Source organism: Macrobrachium nipponense, chromosome 7, assembly GCF_015104395.2.
Source record: "Macrobrachium nipponense isolate FS-2020 chromosome 7, ASM1510439v2, whole genome shotgun sequence".
Taxonomy (NCBI): domain Eukaryota; kingdom Metazoa; phylum Arthropoda; class Malacostraca; order Decapoda; family Palaemonidae; genus Macrobrachium; species Macrobrachium nipponense.
In genome coordinates, this window is record NC_061109.1 from 40,446,013 (window position 1) to 40,466,012 (window position 20,000).

Consider the following 20,000-nt stretch of genomic DNA (forward strand, 5'->3'; position numbering starts at 1 on the left):
CACTTTCCCCTGAACAAATTTATGGTAACTGTTCCTAAATAGTACTGATTTTTTTTTTACTTATGTAACTTGTATTTAAAACAAGACTTTTTTGATATTATGTACATTTAAGAGTTACATCAGTTAAATGGAAGTAAATAGGCGAGACCCTCTGCTGTGGCAATCTATACTTAATAGAGCCAGCTTTGTTAGGCTTATTTTGATCCTTTACCATGAAAGTATTTTGCATTTTCAGTTGTCCTTTCAGCAAAAACTGAGGTGCTTGTTGTTATGATCAGAAATTTATAGTATATAGTTGTGAATGCAACTAAAAATTTGTATAATTTTCATTACTGTCATCCTCAGGAATACTGCTTATTGTTTTATTCTGAGTGTTACTCGACACCTGTCTAGTTAGCCTTGGGTAGTTTTCTCGGTAAACTGTGATGTTATTTATTTTTTAATGTCAATAGGAACTAACAAGTATCACATCCATGAACTCCAATTGGGAGTATGATAGCAAAGCCTTTAACTTCATTAACACATTTGTGTGCAGTTATATTTCTGAATTTCTCATTTGTTTTAAAGGGGATATTTGTTACAAGACTTGGTAGCTATAAGGATTTCATTTTAGAGTTCAATATTCAGACCATATATAAAACCAGGTTAAGTTCACACTGCAGCTATAAGAGATAATCAGTTTATTTGTACTTTTTGATCTATTGCTGTTTTCATGTTTGCTCCTCTCAGTTTACACGTCCATTTAGATATGGCAAGTACTGTACTTTAGTTTCCGTAGGAAATGTGCAATATTAATATAGACACAATATTATTCTGAATATTTTCAATCTTGATTGTGGTCATACATACCATACATATATTTTTTTGTATCTTGAGTACCACTGTTGAATTTTACTTTTGCAATGTATGAGGGTCATCAGTTTTGTAACCTCTTGTAAAGCTGCACATTCTGGAAGTACTTGGAGAACATTTAAGTTACCTATGCAGTGTTTTGTCTTTTTCATTTTAAAATTTTGAAATGGAACAGTTCAGAAACAACACTGTTCAATAAATGTTTATCTTGAACATAAAAACAATAATTGTTTATCTTGAACATAAAAAGTTTATTGTAAAGCAGATGTCTTAATATATTTTTAAAAGCTTGTTTGTATGTATTGAGAGAGGTCTAAACACATTAACTTTTAGTCCCCAAAAAAATGGCAATACAGTCCTCTTCCAGGCCAATCCTTATGGCCAAATAGGTGAAAATTTCATTAACATTAGTGTTTCTAGTCACTATATGAAATATCACTGATGGCCAAATTCATTTTCTGCATATTTTCTGCACTATATGAAATAGGAAGGATCAACAGAATATTAACATGTTATTTTAAAAATCTGTTGAATGCCACAGGTAACCAAACAAATTTGAGCAATAAGATCAAAGTTGCTGCTCAAGTGACTGGTAACAGATTGAAAGTTTTTAGTCCTTGGTCTGGAACATTTTTCATCAAACCAATGCTTGAGTGGATCATTTATACAAGTACTTACTGTATTCTGCTTACATGCTTTTCCAGGCAATTACCTCCTCAAGATGCTGTGTGCCTTAAAGAGCCACCTGAAAAATGAAAAAAAAAAAAAAAATCATCATTCTTACTGAAACAATGTACATACATTTTCAAGATAAGTTACATGTAAGAGATTTGCTTTAATTTTAAAACATTTGGTGTACTTCTCATCATTATAATTACAACCTTCAGAATGCTCTACACACAGTGTTTTTTTTTTTTTTTTTTTGCCCCTTCAAAGTAAGTAAAGTTGCACATCAAAAAATAAATCAATAGGAAATAGATTCAAACACCTGAAAAGTTTCATGAGGTAAATATGCAGCAGTTAATAAAGTTGTTTTTACATTGCAATTTTCAAATGGTTACTTGAATGGTTCTTGGTTTTTAACTCATTTCTTAGTATGGATATGTAGTGCTGTAATCAAATAAAATTTATGAAGTCTTTTCTAATTGATACACCAACATTTTTGTATGGTACCTTTCCAGGAATTGGGATTCATAGGTTGTTAATGTTCAAATTACTGAAAATTGTGCAGGCAATGGAACTTGTCTAGTAAGTAGCCCTGGGTTGCCTTAAGTGTTGTGGAGAGCCCATCTAACAATTGTAATTTTTTAATATATAATAGTTGTTTTCCCAATTTCAATATTTAATCAAGCCAAATTGAAATTAAAGGTTACAGTATGCCTAAAACAAATGCAAATTCTCCTAAATTAGTAGATAATATTTTTATTAATGACCTGCTGATTTGTCAAATGCAAGTAATGATTTTTAATACGAGTTAGATAAGAAAACTTTTTTTAGTAAAGGCTAACAAACAATTGCTTCACCTAAATTACACACAGTCTTAGGCCATGAACAAAAATGTAAAAAAAAACTGTCAAAACAGGATGAAAGTGTACTCTGAAGCAAACAAAACCCTGTTATTCAATTACATTAACAAAAAAATACACAGAATTAATGAAAAGAGACTATTCTATTTCTATATTAATTTCATTATTTTTTAGGTAAAAAAATGGGCAAGACTGACACCAACCAAAAGTAATTACAGTATTGGAATGTAAAAATGCATTCCAATATGTACTGCAGTTTCTGAGAGGGGGTGTAAATGTTACAGATTAGTGTAAAAGAATGAGGGGAATATTGCAGTTTGAGAGGGGTGTAAATGTTACAGATTAGTGTAGAAGAATGAGGGGATGATACAGGGTACATGGTTGTTCAAGCCTGTGCAGTTGGATTCTCTTCCATATATGGCATATAGTACTTGGGGTTTACAGGAAGGTATGCTATTGCATGATTCACGCAATTGTAGTGATCAAACTATTATCCCGCTGTCACATTTTCTACCAACTTATAACAGTTAGGGAAAAAAAATTTTTTACCAAATTGGTAAACTACAAAATTATCAGTTATCCAGTCACTATTTTTGAAGATTTAATTTATTTAATAGGATTAAACTAAGAACAAACTTTGCAGACATTCCCATTTAAGAATGGACTAGTTAATATATATGATAAATACCACTCAGATGTAGTGATATTGGTAAAATACACATTTGATACATTGCAATACAAATGCAAAGCTTTGCACACTAAAATTGCTTCTGAAGTGCTGCTACATTTGAAGTAGAATATTTATAAGAAATCTTCCCATTCCCAAATGCTCACACCTACATACAATCACAAGCATTAGCTATGTTCGTTTCAGAAATTCTTCCAGCCAGCTTCATGAGAATTAAGCATTTTATTTTTATTAGTTGTAATCTTGAAAGGCAAGTTTCCACCCCACAAATTTTTTGTAATGACACTAAAGATACTAGAAAACCAAAGTGCTGAATTGTTCTTAATTTCATCTTACAGCTATTCTATTCCTGATTACCTTAGTCTTTACTGAAGAGTGAAGTTACAGTTTTTATCCTGTTTCTAGAGTACTAAATAGTTGAAGTTTTTGTTACAAATTGTGTGTGTATGTCTATGTATGTATGTGAGAAGCAGGCATTTGTAACTGTAATTTGCTTGTTAGATGTACTCTTGACCTTGTTTTTTTGCTGAAGATGGGTATGTAGGTTGTCTACATTTAGGCAGTTCTCACTGGTACTTCTCTTACAATAATATCTTTCAACAGCTTTAAACAATTTTTGTATACTACTTTGGAAATCTTAATTTTTATAAAAACAAAATATTTCCACTGCCATTCAACATGTTAATGTTTTTTAAATGAAAGTGTCACTTATTTTCAATATAATGAAAGCTTTTTATTAGACTAAATGTTTTCGTTGCAGGTACCAAATATTTTAGTTGTGATTGATTGGCTTTACCAATTTTTTTTTTTCAATTTTATAACATACTAATGATATCAGGGTTATTCTTTAGTAGAGTAGATTATTATTGTTTACAAGTAATCAAAGCATGTTATTAGAACTTGAAATCTTTTGTTTAAAGAAGTATATAACCTGTATTTTGGCAATTTTTACTCCTAGTCTTCAAATAACACATGAATGCTATTTTACAAATCCATGAGTTGCAGTAACCGTCCTTATACTTTATTGTAAATACAAGTAAATTGCTTTATAATGGAATTTTTATTTCCTTGTGTGTTATTACATTTTCCCCCTAGTATAGTTCTTAAAGTTTAATTAAAGTGTTTCATGGCTGTCCTGTTTATTACAAGTATTTTATAAGATTGTGATGTGACATTAATGCATCAGTTTTAAGTTCTAAGATATTATATACGTAAGTCCATTGTTTATATTTTAACAAGATTTTTACCGACTTTTTTTGGAGGTACGTATATTTTTTAAGTAGATGTAACATGAATCCAATGATTATAAGATATGATCCAACCTCTACATTTGTAGCATGACTGGAGCCAAAATTTAAATAGACATTTTTGGCATTTTATACATTTTTGGCAATTTATCTGCAAAAACCTTGAAATAAAGCTTGCTAGTCATACTTGCTTGTTCTAGGTCAAATAATGGCCATATCATCAAAGCAAATTGGCCAATAGGCCAAAATGGATTGTTATTAATATTGATTGCACTTTCAGTAGGACATAAGTATAACTAAAATTTGCTTGATATCCATATAGTCTCTAGCTACAATGCTTTTTGCTTTATACTTCTGCCATTACCCTTGATTATTTTCTTACATAATTGTAAATTTAAACTAATTCATTATGTAATAATAAACATTGGTTAAAACCGAGTGAAACACAAGCCATAAGTCTTGGACAGCAAGCCTCAGTGAAATGACAAATTTTCTAAGACAATTTGTATTTTTCATAGCTACAAACCTGAGGCCTTAATAGGATAATTTCTAGCGCCTAGCTGGATCCGGTTAGATCGCAAATGAAAGGAAGGAATCTTGTGAGATTTGGCAACGCATCCGTATAATGGGTGAAGAGTGGTCAAGGACCACATCTACGCCACCGTGTCAGTCTTTCCCAGCTCAGGATGTCTTAGCAGAGAGAGGGCAGCTAGAGGTGGACAGTACAATGTTAAGACCTCAGGTTTGTAGCTATGAAAAATACAAATTATCTTAGAAAATTTGTCATTTGTTCATATGCGAACAAACCTTCGGTCTTAACATTAGGATAGACTCATACTTGAAGGGAGGTACAAGACATCCTAAAGTGGCTGGGGCCCTACACACCAGTCCAGCTCTCCAAAGGAATAACTTCCAGAGAGGGACTGAAGCCTGTAAGAAGCTAGATAAAACTGTATCTAACCACCCAGACACAGAGTGACGTATAATGATATATGGGAGAATCATTGTATAGGGAACCAAAGAGAAACTTTTGACTGTCCAATAGCAAACCAACACACCAGGGTTTGTTTTAAGCGCCTCAGTGGCGTGGTTGGTATGGTGTTGGCGTTCCACCTTGGTGGTCGCGGGTTCGATTCTCGGCCATTCCATTGAGGAGTGAGAGATGTGTATTTCTGGTGATAGAAGTTCACTCTCGACGTGGTTCGGAAGTCACGTAAAGCCGTTGGTCCCGTTGCTGAATAACCACTGGTTCCATGCAACGTAAAAGCACCATACAAACAAAAACCAGGGTTTGTTACCACTCCCAACTCCCCCTTGCCAGGGTGGAGCATATGCTACCAAATAGAGGGTTGGATATTGGTATACCAAGCAACCACACTCAGTATGACTACGTTACTTACCTGTATCAGACCAGTCCAGTGAATGACAAGTCTATTCCTTAGACCGCCCAAAGGAAGAAGGAAAGGTACAAGAGAAAGAAAGAGATCAGCCAACTTACTCATTCTCTCACCCACACAATCATCTGAGGTAAGATACCAAAAAAACAAAAAAAAGTGCCCTGTTAAGGGCAACAATGAGTTACACAACCTGTTGGGCAGCCACCACAGGACCTAAGGAAAACTTGTCCATAGACCTGTGGGCAACATCCTTAAGATAGGAGGAGGTGAATGTGGATTGGCATAACCAAGTACCAGCGCTCAGCACTCTACGTACAGCCAAGTTCTTTATGAAAGCCAGAGAGGGACCAATACTCCTAACGTCATGCGCTCTAGCCTGCACAGATGTGGTGGCGGAATCATCAAGAGTCAAGTATGCCTGTCTGATGGCTTCCCGTATCCAAAAAGAGATAGTATTCTTCGACACCTCTTTCTTTGTACGTCCTGTGCTAACAAAAAGTCTGCAGCAGCCTGGCCTAAGGTGCCGTATACTTTTAAGATAGCAACACAGGGCCCGGACAGGACACAACAAAAGCGCTAGAGCATCACCCCACAGTCATTCAGTGATGGAATGGAAAATGAAATGAACCTATCATTGTGCACAGAGGGATTTTGGGTTTTGGCCACGAATTCCGGGACAAATTCGAAGGACACAGACCCCCAACCCCTGGTGTGCTTCATTCACATCATAGCTCAGACCGTGGAGCTCTCCTACCCTCTTTGAAGATGCCAAGGCCAGAAGGAAAACTGTCTTGAGCGTGAAGTTCCTGTCAGATCGAGAAGAGTCTACTTGAGACTCAGAGGTCTGGAAAAACTAACCCCTTAATATATATATATATATACTGTCAGATAAGCGACGCAGGGGCTCATATAAACCCTTAGTGATGCTCTTGAAACACCAAGGAAACGAAACATCCCACGTCGGAGGCTTTAGTTCCCTAGGAGAACTCGATTGCTCAAACCCCTTAACTAGCAAGGAAAGTTCCCAGGACAAGGAGATGTTCGACACCTCTATGACGTAACACTAAACTCAGGGCTGCCCTGTAGCCTCTAATGGCAGAAACGGAATGTTTCTCATCTCTGAGGAAGGTTAAAAAGTCTGCTATTCGCTGAATAGAGGTCGCAAGTGGAGAAAAACCCCGTTTACGACACCAATCACAGTAGATTGGCCATTTGCTATGGTAAACCGCAGAGGTCGACCTTCTGAGACTGCTGGACATATGGCCTGCTGTTCTCTGAGAAAAGCCTCTCGCTCGGAGGAAATACTTGATAGCCTCCAACCGTGAAGAGACCGGGATTCTACTGACTGGTGGAACATTTCCGCATGTGGCTGACACAGGAGATGCCACCAAGGGGAATTTCCCTCGGAACCTCCAACAACAATAATAGCAGATCTGGAAACCATTCCGCCTGAGGCCACAGAGGGGCTACCAAAGTCATCCTGAGACCCTGCGAACTCATCAGCCTGTTCAGATGTGTTGGACAGCAAGCCCTTGAGTGAAACGGAAGCCATATGATGGTGTTAATAATTAATCTTGAAAGAGTCAACAGTTCAACATAAGTGATTCTTCTAGGGCAGTTAAGATGAAATGCTCCTCTGGAGGTATGGAATGCATCCCCGACAAAATGACAATTTCTACATAATACACCTAATTCCCATAGAAGGTACTCACTGACTCCAAACAACGATCAGGTATTACTCTTAAACCTTATACTAGGAAGAACAGGATTTACTACAGCATTTTGACCTAATCCAACAGTAAATCTTGTCCTCAGAACAAAAACGAAGATAGTTTGCTTCAGTTTTGAAATATATAATGAAATGTCAAAAATTCATGGATACAAGAAAGCAAAAGCACAAAGATGATTAATTTTCAAAGTTCTGTACTAAAGAAGCCAATGGTATGAATGTTATCAAATGCGATCCAAGAATAACATTTACTTTATTTGCTTAATCATATCCATGGAAAAAAATAGCAAAAACGTGATGACTTTCTCACTACAAAAATAAAGGAGAGGCGTTGGGGGGAGGGGGGGCCGGCTTCAAAAATGTGTAAAACAATATATACTGTACATCGTAAACAAAATTCAACATCGTCTTGCAGACCTGATGTAAAATTAATGCAAGTTTTAAAAATCTTTTAGGAACGTTTGGGCAACTAAATATTTGTTTATGTAACATGCCATTTGTGACAGTAAAAAACATATTCCAAATATTAAATTACACACACATAATACGTACTGTACTTCTAAATTCTCTTGGCTCATGATTTAGGTAAATATTTTAAAATAACATTATTTCATAAGCAACAACCCTCATGATGCTAGTTTTGTGGTCATTCGCTAAATGTTTGCTGCCGAATTGCTTCATCAAGCTTTTGAAGCCAAGCACTCAGCTGAAGATGTCCCTCACCCTGATACTTGTCATCCTGAATCTATTCTTATAAAATCTGCATTTCACTCCAGGAATGCTAAGAAAATTCATGATAACCTTGATAGCTGGGGCGAAGATCCAGATGGTTTCTGCCCTTTTTTGTTCAAAAAGGTTTCTAGTGTTGTCTCCCAGGATTAATAGCCCATAGATTTTTATGTAAACGAAGTATCTTTGCTGATGAGCGTAAGTTTCTGAAGAGTGACTTATCTGCAGACTGCAGTATCTATAATCCAATTTCTGTACTTTCAGTGGTCTCCAAAGTTGCAGAAAAACATTTTTAAGCCACTATGCAGTACAAGCACTGTATATTTCCGTGTATAAGACCTATAATCCTAAAATTCACCTTAAAAACTGCGGGTCGTCTTATATGTACTAGCATTCTAAAAATCAAACCTTTAATTCCAAGTGATGTTTATCAGTAAGCTGACTAGCCTTGGTGTCGGTGCGATAACCACCGACATACACATAAAAAGATCCAAATTATGAAATAAACTGATAATGAAGGTAATGAAACCATTTTTACCTTGTCTATTATGATTGGCATATTCTAAGAATAATTCCATCAATGAAAACAACTGGTCTATGCAAGCCGAGCTGAGAAAATGTAAACATCAAGTTATGGTTGCGCTCACCTTATCTTTCAGTAACATTTCACAAAATTTAAAGGTACTGTAGTGTAATTACGGTAGTATGCATTAACATTTAGGATTTGGGATTACATATATTAATTTTTCATTAAGAATTCACTATCATTTTGGTTTGTTTGTTTGTTTCTATGGTGATTTTACGTTGCATGGAACCAGTGGTTATTCAGCAACGGGACCAGCGGCTTTACGTGAATTCCGAACCACGTCGAGAGTGCACTTCTATCACCAGAAATACACATCTCTCACACCTCAATGAAATGCCTGAGAATCGAACTCGCGGCCACCGAAGTGGCACGTACGCCAAACTATCATTTTGGTGGTAAATAATACAATTTTAGATTACATACAACTGTTTAGAACAATTTAGTTATATAAACGATAATTATCATACATTATTGTATTGTTATTGGGGGCTGTTTATATTGTTATTGGGGGCTGTTTGTGATAGTCGATGAAACGTAAACAAAATGGTTTCCCTTTTAGGCGATGTGTGTAGGAAAAACATGATATAGAATCATCTTTGTTAATTTGTTTATGTATTTTGAATTTCTAAGGATACAGTAAGTAGAACACCATTTCTAAGGATACAGTAAGTAGAACACCATCATCTTTACATAAACAAGAGCTAGCCTATACACGGATGGTTTGGTAATTTAGCAGCTGTCCTACACTACTGACAGGAGATACCGTCATGAAAATGTGCCATACTTTTTTACCTAGTCTTACCTAAAGGTCGTCTTATACATGGAAATACTTCATGTGGAATCCAAAGAATTGTTAGCTAATAATCAATACACATATAGGAGGAGGTTACGTAAAAGAGATTCTCTTTTATATTTGACATGCCCTTTGGAAGAGAACCTTGATAAGGATTTTGAGTGTCAAGTATTTCAAATAGATTTAGTGCTGTTTTTGATTTAGTAAATCAAAAGGCACCTACGTATACAGGCAGTCCCGTTATCGGCGGAGGTTCCGTTCTCAGCAGGGTGCTGATAGGTGAAAACAGCCATTAACTGAAACTTGGTGATTTATGGTGTTGAATTTCAGTTAATGGTGCCTCTTTAGGTATGTTATGGCACCATAACCATTATCAGAGCCTTATGGCGCCGATTACCGAAACTCGGCTCATTATGGCGCCATAAATCAAAGATTGTATGGCACTAAACAAGCGCCATAAAACCGGATCGCCATTAACAGAGTCCACCGATAACCGGGTACTGCCTGTAATTAAACTGAAGAATCTTATGTGTTGATACGATTTAGAAATATGTCAAGATTTCCTTACAGGTAGACAGCAAGTTGCTGTAAATGAGATCTTTAGTGAAACGAGACCTATTGTGTCTGGTGTTCCACAAGGTGGTGTTCTTGATCCAGTGTTATTTTTTGTGTATAAAATTGACATGATTATATGCTTAGAAAACAAGATTGTTCAGTATGCCAATAATGCAACACTTGTGGGTGTAGTAATGAGAAATGAAGGTGTCAGTAGTCTCTAATTGCGACATTAGGCAGATTACTGAATGGTGTTGTCGGTAAGATATCAGGATGAATTAGAGTAAAATGAAAACCCTATTGATTAATAATTCTTATACAGATTTTCAACCCCCATCCTCCCATTCAGGTGGACGGGACTCTGCTGAAAGAGACTGAAGCTTTGAATTTACTACTTGGTATAACTTTTGACTGACATCTCACTTTTGAGGAACATGTAATGAAAGTGGCAGCAAATGCTGCAATGAAGTTAGGAAGTATACATAAGGCCTCATATATTCAAAAAGATAAAATCAATGCAGCCTGTTTTAGACAATTTATCCTTCCTTTACTACAATACTTTTCTCGGGTGTGGATGTCTGCTTCTGAGAGAGATTTATCGCTTAGAGTGGCTTGCAATGGTTAGTTTTAGTTTCCTAACACTGCCAGTTATGACTTACACCATCGTCAGATGGTCTCGTTTGTCAATTTTCCATAAGATGTATTCTAACAGTGAACTTTCACTATATTGTAATTGATCCCTGATCCTCTTTTCCTGCTGGGAACAACAAGATTTGCTGAACAGCATTACCAATATGCAGTAAATGTGCCACACTGTGGAACTTCTCAGTTCAAGAGGGCTTTTTATTCCTCACACTGTTGGACCGTGAAACAGTCTCCCTGAGGATGCTATGCAATTAGAACATTAAAGTTCAACAAAGATGCAATGCATTGCGGTACTGTAATACCTTAAATAATCCATCTTGTTTTTTAATGATATACATTTTTATCTATTAATTTATCTTTTTTTCACTTTCTAATAACTATCTCTTCTTTCTGTATTTCCTATTATCTTTTGTAATTTGGGAATAACAGAAGGAGAGGATATTAAACACCAAGAGATGAAAGACACGATCAGGAAAGAATACGTATGCAGAGACTTAAGGTGATACTCAAAACCAAACTCAACACCTGAAATATAACGAAAGCTATAACCACATGGGCAGACCAGTAATCAAATACAACGCAGGAGTAGGGGAGTGGACGAAGGCTGAACTCCGCAGCATGGACCAGAAAACTAGGAAACACATGACAATACACAAAGCATTACACCCAAGAGCAAATGCAGACAGACTATACATAACACGAAAGGAAGGAGGGAGAGGGATACTAAGCATATAGGACTGCGTCAACATCGAGAGCAGAGTACCAACATCTGAAAACCAGTGAAGACAAATGGCTAAGTAGTGCATGGGAAGAAGGACTGATAAAAGTAGATGACGACCTAGAAATATAGATAGGAGAATGATAAATAGAACAGAGGGATGGCACAGCAAATCAATGCGTGGACAGTAAATGAGACAGACTAAAGAACTTGCCAGCGGTGAAACATGGCCATGGCTACAGAAGGGAGAACTCAAGAAGGAAACAGAAGGAATGCTAACTGTGGCACAATACCTGATATGTCCAATAATATAAAAATGAGACCATAAACCATATGGCAAGCGAATGTCCAGCATTTGCACAGAGCCAGTACAAAAAAAGGCACAACTTAGTAGCAAAAGCCCTCCACTGGAGCCTCTGCAAAAGACACCAGCCACCTTGCAGTAATAAGTGCTACGAACACCAACCTGAAGGAGCAATAGAAAACGATCAAGCAAAGATCCTCAGGGACTAGGGTATCAAAACAGATAGGGTGACACGTGCAAATAGACCAGAAGTGACATTGATTGACAAAATAAAGAAGAAAGTATCACTTATTGATGTCACAATATCATGGGACGCCAGAGTAGAGGAGGAAGAGAGAGAAAAGATTGATAAATATCAGGACCTGAAAATAGAAATAAGGAGGATATGGGATATGCCAGTGGAAATTGTACCCATAATCATAGGTACACTATGGGATGGAATGGAATGGAATATGAAATTTAGGCTTGAAGCCAAGCACTGAAATCCATAGGGATTATTCAGCACTATAATGAAATTGGTTTGACATGAATATTTATGTTGATGATTTTATAAATTAAATAAAATACAGGCGATTTTAAAACTATGGTAAAAATGGATATCCGCCATAAAACTTATAACTTGGCATTTTGAGTGTGCAAACAAGAATAAAAAATTTATACATACATTAAACAACTTTTAGTGTATACACTACACTTTGCAACATACCGGGAGGTCAATATTAAATTTCATTAAGAAGGTTATTGTCTCTAAGGAATCCAACAATTCTATTAACAGCTACATCCGGACCAAGCAGTTCTGCTATATCCCTGCTCACTAACCCATGTCTCTGTCGTGCTGCAGAATACTTATGGCAATGTAATTTAATGTGTTCCACAGTAAGAGGAGTCACACTGCATACAGACTGGCGCATTTACCCCTTCCAAGAGGAATCGGGGGGTCAATCTAGTATGGCCAATTCTTAGACGACATAATACAGTTTCTACCCTATGATTTTGTTGGAAGCCAGAGGGCCAATGTTCAATACTTTGTCTGATCTTCCTGTACCTTTTTATTGTTGGTCAGATGGGGAGACGACCAACGTGCTTGCCATTTATTTTTAACATATGAACGAATAGTCCATTTCATGTCAGTAGAAGGAATATGGTGGAGGAAAGCTACCGAAGTAGCTCTAGGACTCATGCAGAAGGGTGTGCTCCTAGAAACAGCACACACGGGGAGAAAAGTGATGTACTCCTATGGGGCAAGATGCAACCTAGAACCTACACTATAAAAACCACCTACTCAAATAGAATGACTGTGATAGAAAAAAAAATAATAAGACTAAATAATCAAGACTGTAAGGATTACATCTGGGGACATCAGGTTGGAGTTTGGAATGGAAAAATGTGCCGTGGTCAACATACAAAAAGGCATAGCGACAAGGACTGAAGGGATAAAGCTACTACTATGAGATTCAGAGCCTTTGTCACGGTGTTTTTCCGGAATAACTTTTTTCTGTGCATTTGACAAAAATATTATTTAGCCATAGTATACTTTACATCCCTACCGAATTTTTGGCAGCATTCTTTATTACTTACCTATATTAGAAAAAAGTATATTCATCAGAGTAAAATGAAGCAGCCGAAGCCAGTGGTGGCATACTCTAATGTATGGGTTCAAAGTTATACGTGACATAATCATATGATGTTCCGACTCCTCCCACAAGGTAATGACGACAAACAGCTGTCTCTGAAATTCTGAATGAATCTTCGTACCTTGTCAAAGCTTCAAGAATGGTGGCTATAAGTCATTATTTCCCCTGATTGCAAGACAGCTTTTGCGATTCGACTTGCACAATTGTTTAAAAGTGAGGGGGCCCATGGCAAACCCTGCATAAGCTTAAACCGTAAATGAATAATAGGGGGGTAAGGAGTACACCTGGATACCCAAGGCTATCTAGTTTTTGTCATTTGTTGACTTCCATAAGGAGCAGAAATATAATTATATAAGGTCTATAAAGCAATACAGTGGACTCCCTGTATTCGTGTTCTCCGGATTCGTTGACTCACACATTCGCGGATTTCTCTCGGGAACATTTCCCCGCATTATTCACGGAAAATTCGTCTATTCGCGGTATTTTTCTATGAGAAATGTCCACAATTTTTTTTTCATCATAAAATGCACTTTTTGTGATAAAACTATTAAAAAAAAAAAACAGGTATAAAAATTTTTAGTGGGTTTTTCTTGAGTTTTAACTAACAAAATAGGAGGTTTTAAGCATTTTTATTGGGGTTCCAACTATTCACAGGTTCTAACTATTTACGGGGGTTCTGGTATGCATCCCCCGTGAATACGGAGGGACCACTGTAGTTGTTGATTTCTTAGTAAAATATAACTTCCGGAGCAACATTAAAACTTGCTTTGCCAAAAAAAAAAAAAAAAAAAATGTCATGGGTTATAATACATCACTGAATGACCTCTACAGGTCCCAGTGCTTAGCTAGAAGTCTAAATTCTATCATCCAAGCTAATCCTATGCAATTGCCTACTTATTACAACGTTCATCACTGTTGTATTAGGGAAAATATCAAAGGAGTTATGATGAATGCCAAAGTTTTCTTCACTTTGTTAATTGATTTTTAATTATATGATTTTTCAATGGAGAAATAGTGATAGAAAGTATACGTACATACATACATACTACTACTACTACAAAGTGTAAAAAAGTATTGGTTGTATTTCATTGTTGCCAGAGGTGGAGACTTTTTCACAAATAGCCAATTATCCATCGAGAAGGATGAAGTTAATGACGTCATAAGTTACATCATTATATCTTCAAAAGACATTCCTCTGAGTTTGCTGGTGATGTCTACAAGAAGTATGTGTTTCTCTTATAATTACCAGAATTATGCAACTTTCGCAATACAGAATACAGTATAAAAATTAGGTAGGAATGCAAGATACCCTGTGACAAAGTGTCATCTTTGTCAGGTACGTTGATAAAATTTTATTCTGGAAAAACACTCAGACACCGGCTGTGAACCTCATAGTAATTGGGAATAGCATCAAACACATAGATGAGACAGGATACAAATACCTGGGAATAATAGAAGGAGATGATGTAAAACACCAAGAGATGAAAGAAATGATCAATAAAGAATGCATGCAGAGACTTAATGCGATACTAGAGTCAAAACTCAACGTCAGAAATATGATAAAAGCCATCAACACATGGGCAGTACCAGTAATCAAATACAGCACAGGAGTAGTGGGATGGATGAAGGCAGAACTCCTCAGCAAAGGCCAGAAAACAAGGAAACATATGACAATGCACAAAGCAATACACCCAAAAGCAAATATGGACAGACTATGCATAACATGAAAGGAAGGAGGGAGAGGTCTACAAAGCATATAGGACTGCGTCAACATTGGGAACAGAGCACTGGGGAAATATCTGAAAATCAGTGGAGATGAGTGGCTAAGGAGGGCATAGGAAGAACCTTGAGAAAACTTAGTTCACAGTCATGGTTCTTTAGGAAGTGTTCTGCTGTTTTTAATTTTTAATTCTGGTATTTCAGATGTTTCTGACAGTGACAGTCTTTCAGGAACCTAGTAGTTTAAAGATGCTACTGAACTCCTCATTATCTACTACAATTATGGCAGACCATAAAAGGAAACCAATGTGTTTGGTTAGAGGCAAATACAAAATAAGTCACAGGATGTATTCTGAACATTCCCATGATATAGTCTACTTCTGTAGGTTCCAATTCTGATTAAGGTACGTAATGTTAACTGCACATTTGGTAATTTAATCCATTTTTATGTAAACTATGATGAATTCTGAAAGTGGTAATATGATTTCCTATGTTTTAGTGTGTTTTGAATGTTTATGGCATTCATTTCAGTAGCAAATTAATAAATTAGGCCTAGTTGTAGGGATATTGGAACACCCCCGTATCCTATAATTACAGGGGCCTCAGTACGAAACCACAGTTTTTGTGAGGTGGGAAAACACAAAAGTGAAATACAAGGATATACTCCTATAACATCTCAATACCTCTACAAACTACAAATTTTGACTGTGATTAAGGTATCGTTCATTGAAGGTTTTTACAGTGACATCACACACGCTAAATAAGGCAGGCCCTATACTCTGTTTTTTCCCATCTGCCCATCCGCCTGTGGTGTTTGCGCATGGCAACACTGCGTCCCGGGCTTTATATAATATCCTATTTCGAATATTAATGGTGTAATTCGCATACAGTAAATTATTAAAACACTTTTCAGTTGCAAATGTACACCCAGATATCCTTTTATTTACCTAAAATTTAGACATAGGGTAACTATTTAAAGCCTGGGACGCAGTGTTACCATGTGCGATCACCACAGGCGGATGGACAGATGGAAAAAAGAGAGAGAGTATAGTTACCAGTGTTATATTTGATGGGGTAGGGGGGCCAGGTAAGGACCCAGTGCTCTTGGTTAGGTAAATAACCTTATTATAATTTACACTGCTCTAGGTCAAATTACATTGGAGGGCCAAGCGCATAAGGACCCAGCCCCCTAGTTTTGATGTGATAAATTTACATCTCTAATTTAATAACAATCAATTACAATTAGGTATTTCACATATGTACAAGTTCCTCATTGGACGAGGGGTTTATGTGCTCGCCTACGGCTTCAGTAGTACCGAATTCGATTCCCTGCTCGGCCAACAAGGAATCAGAGTAATTTGTTTCTGGTGATTACAAATTAATTTCTCAATTTAATAGGGTTCGGATCCCACAATAAGCTGTAGTTACCGTTGCTAGGTAACCAATTGGTTCCTAGCCACATAAAAATATTTAATCCTTCAGGCCAGGCCAGCCCTAGGAGAGCTGTTAATCAGCTCAGTGGTCTAGTTAAACTGAGATATACTAAGCTTTTTTCCCATATGTACGCAGTTGTTTAAACAAAAAAACGGTGTTTGAAGAATTTTAATGGTCTCACGAAGCCTACTCACACAGAAAAATATTTTTCACTAGTTTTATATCGGACAGCATCATCAGCATATCATCATTAGTACCATAGATATTGAGAGGAGAGATTGGACAAACAAGTGATGATCGTGTGCACGTACGGAGCCATTGTTGTGCGATAACTGTCAGAGATGGCATCGGTATCAACTGCAAAGACCAGCGGCAAAAAAAGCTACTTCTGGTAGCCAATGCTGGGTCATCAACTGTGTCAATTACAGGAACAAGTTCACAAAAGAACAGGGGAGCACATTTCACAAATAAGAGAGAGACTTATTTTCATTCATGATAATCTTTATGACTCTTGAAATAACCTCAAGTAAACATGTGTTAGATTGCAGTCAACTTCACTCCTGCTTTTATATCTAATAAAATACGTAATGAATGTTGTAATAAGCTTTTTATTAAAGCAGGGGTGTTGTTTATCCGTGGTACGTGCCTACAGCTCGTAAAATATTATTCCAAATGACGAATTGCATAGAATGAAAGGGGTTCAGTGTGATGAAATCTACCTGAAAAGTCACTGGCATGTAGGGTTATCATTAGTCCATACAACCATGGTTATGCCTGACTATTCCCTACTACTTGTACTACAACAATGTACATAGGCTAGTATCATGAGGACTAGATCCTGGCCCGCTGCAGTTTTAAGTGTTAACGAAATGTTATGGTGGTGTTAGGGTTAAATACCAATGGCCGGCCTCTACCGTAGTGTGACCTTCCCAAAAAAGTACTTTAACACGACCCATAACCCAGATAGGCATTTGTCAAGAGCCAGCGTCCATCGAAGCAATACCTCAAGACCTATATTTCCTCTGGAAGTAAGTGTATTCTCTCAAGTCACAAATTAATGCCATAATTTCTGATTTTCGTGAAGGTGGTCGTGCTACGGTAGAGATTGCCGCCAGGTGGCCATTCGGTATTTTACCCTATTTAGTACATGTTATCATTAAGTTCTCAAACTTGGTATCGAGAGGACTCTGCTGAATTTTAACAATAATTAGTTCAGCTTCTGGAGTAAAACAGGACTGTAATTCTGGTGGAGAGAAAGGAACATAACATCGACAAATTGGTCAGTTATATTGCTCAGGGCCTCTATAACACGGTTTTTTCGCAATAACTTTTTATCTATGCATTTCATAAATATAACGCTTATTCAGAATACATATTATATCTACACATAAATTTTGACTGTATTCTGCATTACGTAGGTTGAATAAATTTGGTACTTATAATGTAAAAGTGACCTTTTTTGAAGACGGGCCAACTTACTCAGAGAAAAGGTTTCGAACGCACTCGTTACGTAACTTATGACAGCATTTCTTCCCTCTTTCTCGATGGATGATTGGCTATACGTAACGAAAGCTAAACATCTGGCAACAATGACATACAAATTTAAATACAAGCAAAGCAGTACACCTTTATGAACTCTGGAACATCTCTACTGATAATTGTCATAATGAACAAACCAACAAAATATGTTAATGAATACAAAAACACTTTGATTATTAGTCTAACTCCCAAAATAGGTTTCCTAAGAAATTACAGTCTACTTTATAGGTCACAATCAGATTGATAAGATGTAGGGAATAGTTGGTAATTTTCAAAAACATAGTAGACACGCTTGATTTGATAACTGCTATATCCAATGTCAAGCAATTTTTATTTATTGGCTATCTACCTATTTACTGAAGAAAAATACCCGGTACCGTATATTGGCTTTAAACCTTCACCAATAATTATCGTCAGAATGATGACTTCATGAGGCTCCACCCACTTTCGCCTCGTTATAATTCAGGATAACACTGAAGGCTACCATGGGCATTGTTGGATTAGAAAATTTAACTTCTGTCTATAAGAAGTGCTAAATGATCCTCAAGGATCCCAGCAGTTGGCCTAAACGTTTAATTCATGTATATTACTGCTATACTGTTGCGGCACTACTGCTACAGTAGTATTACTAGCTAGCGCTGATACCCCACCCACATCTAGGCTATGTATCATTCCGCCATTCATAAAGTCTTTGGGTTTCAGAGCCAATGGAGTTTCTGTCTGGTGGATGGGCGGGGCAACATTTCGGCAAAAAGTGTGTTTACCTTGCTTACGTAATGAATGTTTTTCGACTCTTGGCTCGTAATCATTGGCCATGGCGTCGGCAAGAGCATTTTTACTCTATAAAAATTAAAACTATCGGGTTTAGTTTACTGATGATACTGACAAAATTTGTGTGTGGTTGTAAAATATACATATGTCAACTTTCAGCTACATCCGATACTTTGACAAGGAGCAAAGTCCAAAAAACCGTGTTACAGAGACCCTGAATCTCATAGTAGTACAGCAGACAAAATTAAAATTTTCATTTCTACATGTAGTACACATTGTCATTGGTAAATGCTGCAAAGATAATTTACCATTTAATAAAGACTGCCATCACAATAACCATAATGTAGGTAGTTGCCATATCTACAAAACTTTATGGCTTAACCGTAGAAGAAATATACCACCAAAATTAAATATTTTTACTTCTGCATACAGTACATATTGTGTATCGTAAATGATGTATAAATCATTTGACAGTCTTGGCAGAGATCTGGGAAAACATGTTTTAAAGAGCAGGTACAGGTTTCCCATAAGATTGTATGGGTTTACGCTATTCTTTACATAAGAATTATCGCATAGCAATGGCGCTAGGCAGTGCTGGTCACAGACTGCTTTGGCTGTTACTACCTAGCCCCATAGCTAAGGTGTCCAATCTCTCATCTCTATATCTATAATTTGTACCACCAGCAACACTGTACGACGCAAAGGAATTTTGCAAAATTCCACCACAAACCTTCCTTACGCTCATTGTTCCCCAACTCTCCACTCACTCCAGCCTCCAATAGTTCTCTTGAGTTCTAAGCCTTCCAATTAGCCAACTAGGCCTAGACTTGTTGTGCCACCTCACACTATCAGGATTACTATTATCCTAGGGGCTGTGCAAAGGGCATGATGAAGTCATCTCTACCTCCCTTGGCCTACTTCACCGTCTTAATGACAAATAGAACTTTGAAATTTCCCTTTACGCAGCTAATACCAACTCCCTATAGAGTGGCCAGACGTCCTGCTTTAGGAAGGACAGTCCTGTTTTTGAGCATTCTGTCCTCTGTCCTGCTTCACCTTAAGAAGGACGCTAATTTCTCCTGCTTTTTGGGTTTGTCTAAATAAAAATATGAATGCTAAAAATATAAACAAATT

General features: G+C 36.9%; 1 long non-coding RNA gene across 1 annotated transcript in view; it reads right to left on the reverse strand.

Annotated features, from left to right (window-relative positions):
- Nucleotides 1–555: 555 nt before the first annotated feature.
- The window catches only part of LOC135217310 (uncharacterized), a 22,019-nt gene continuing 2,574 nt past the window's right edge, over nucleotides 556–20,000 (reverse strand). The window contains exon 2 of the long non-coding RNA XR_010315100.1: nucleotides 556–1,597. This is a non-coding gene — a long non-coding RNA (uncharacterized LOC135217310). The remainder of the gene's footprint in view (nucleotides 1,598–20,000) is intronic.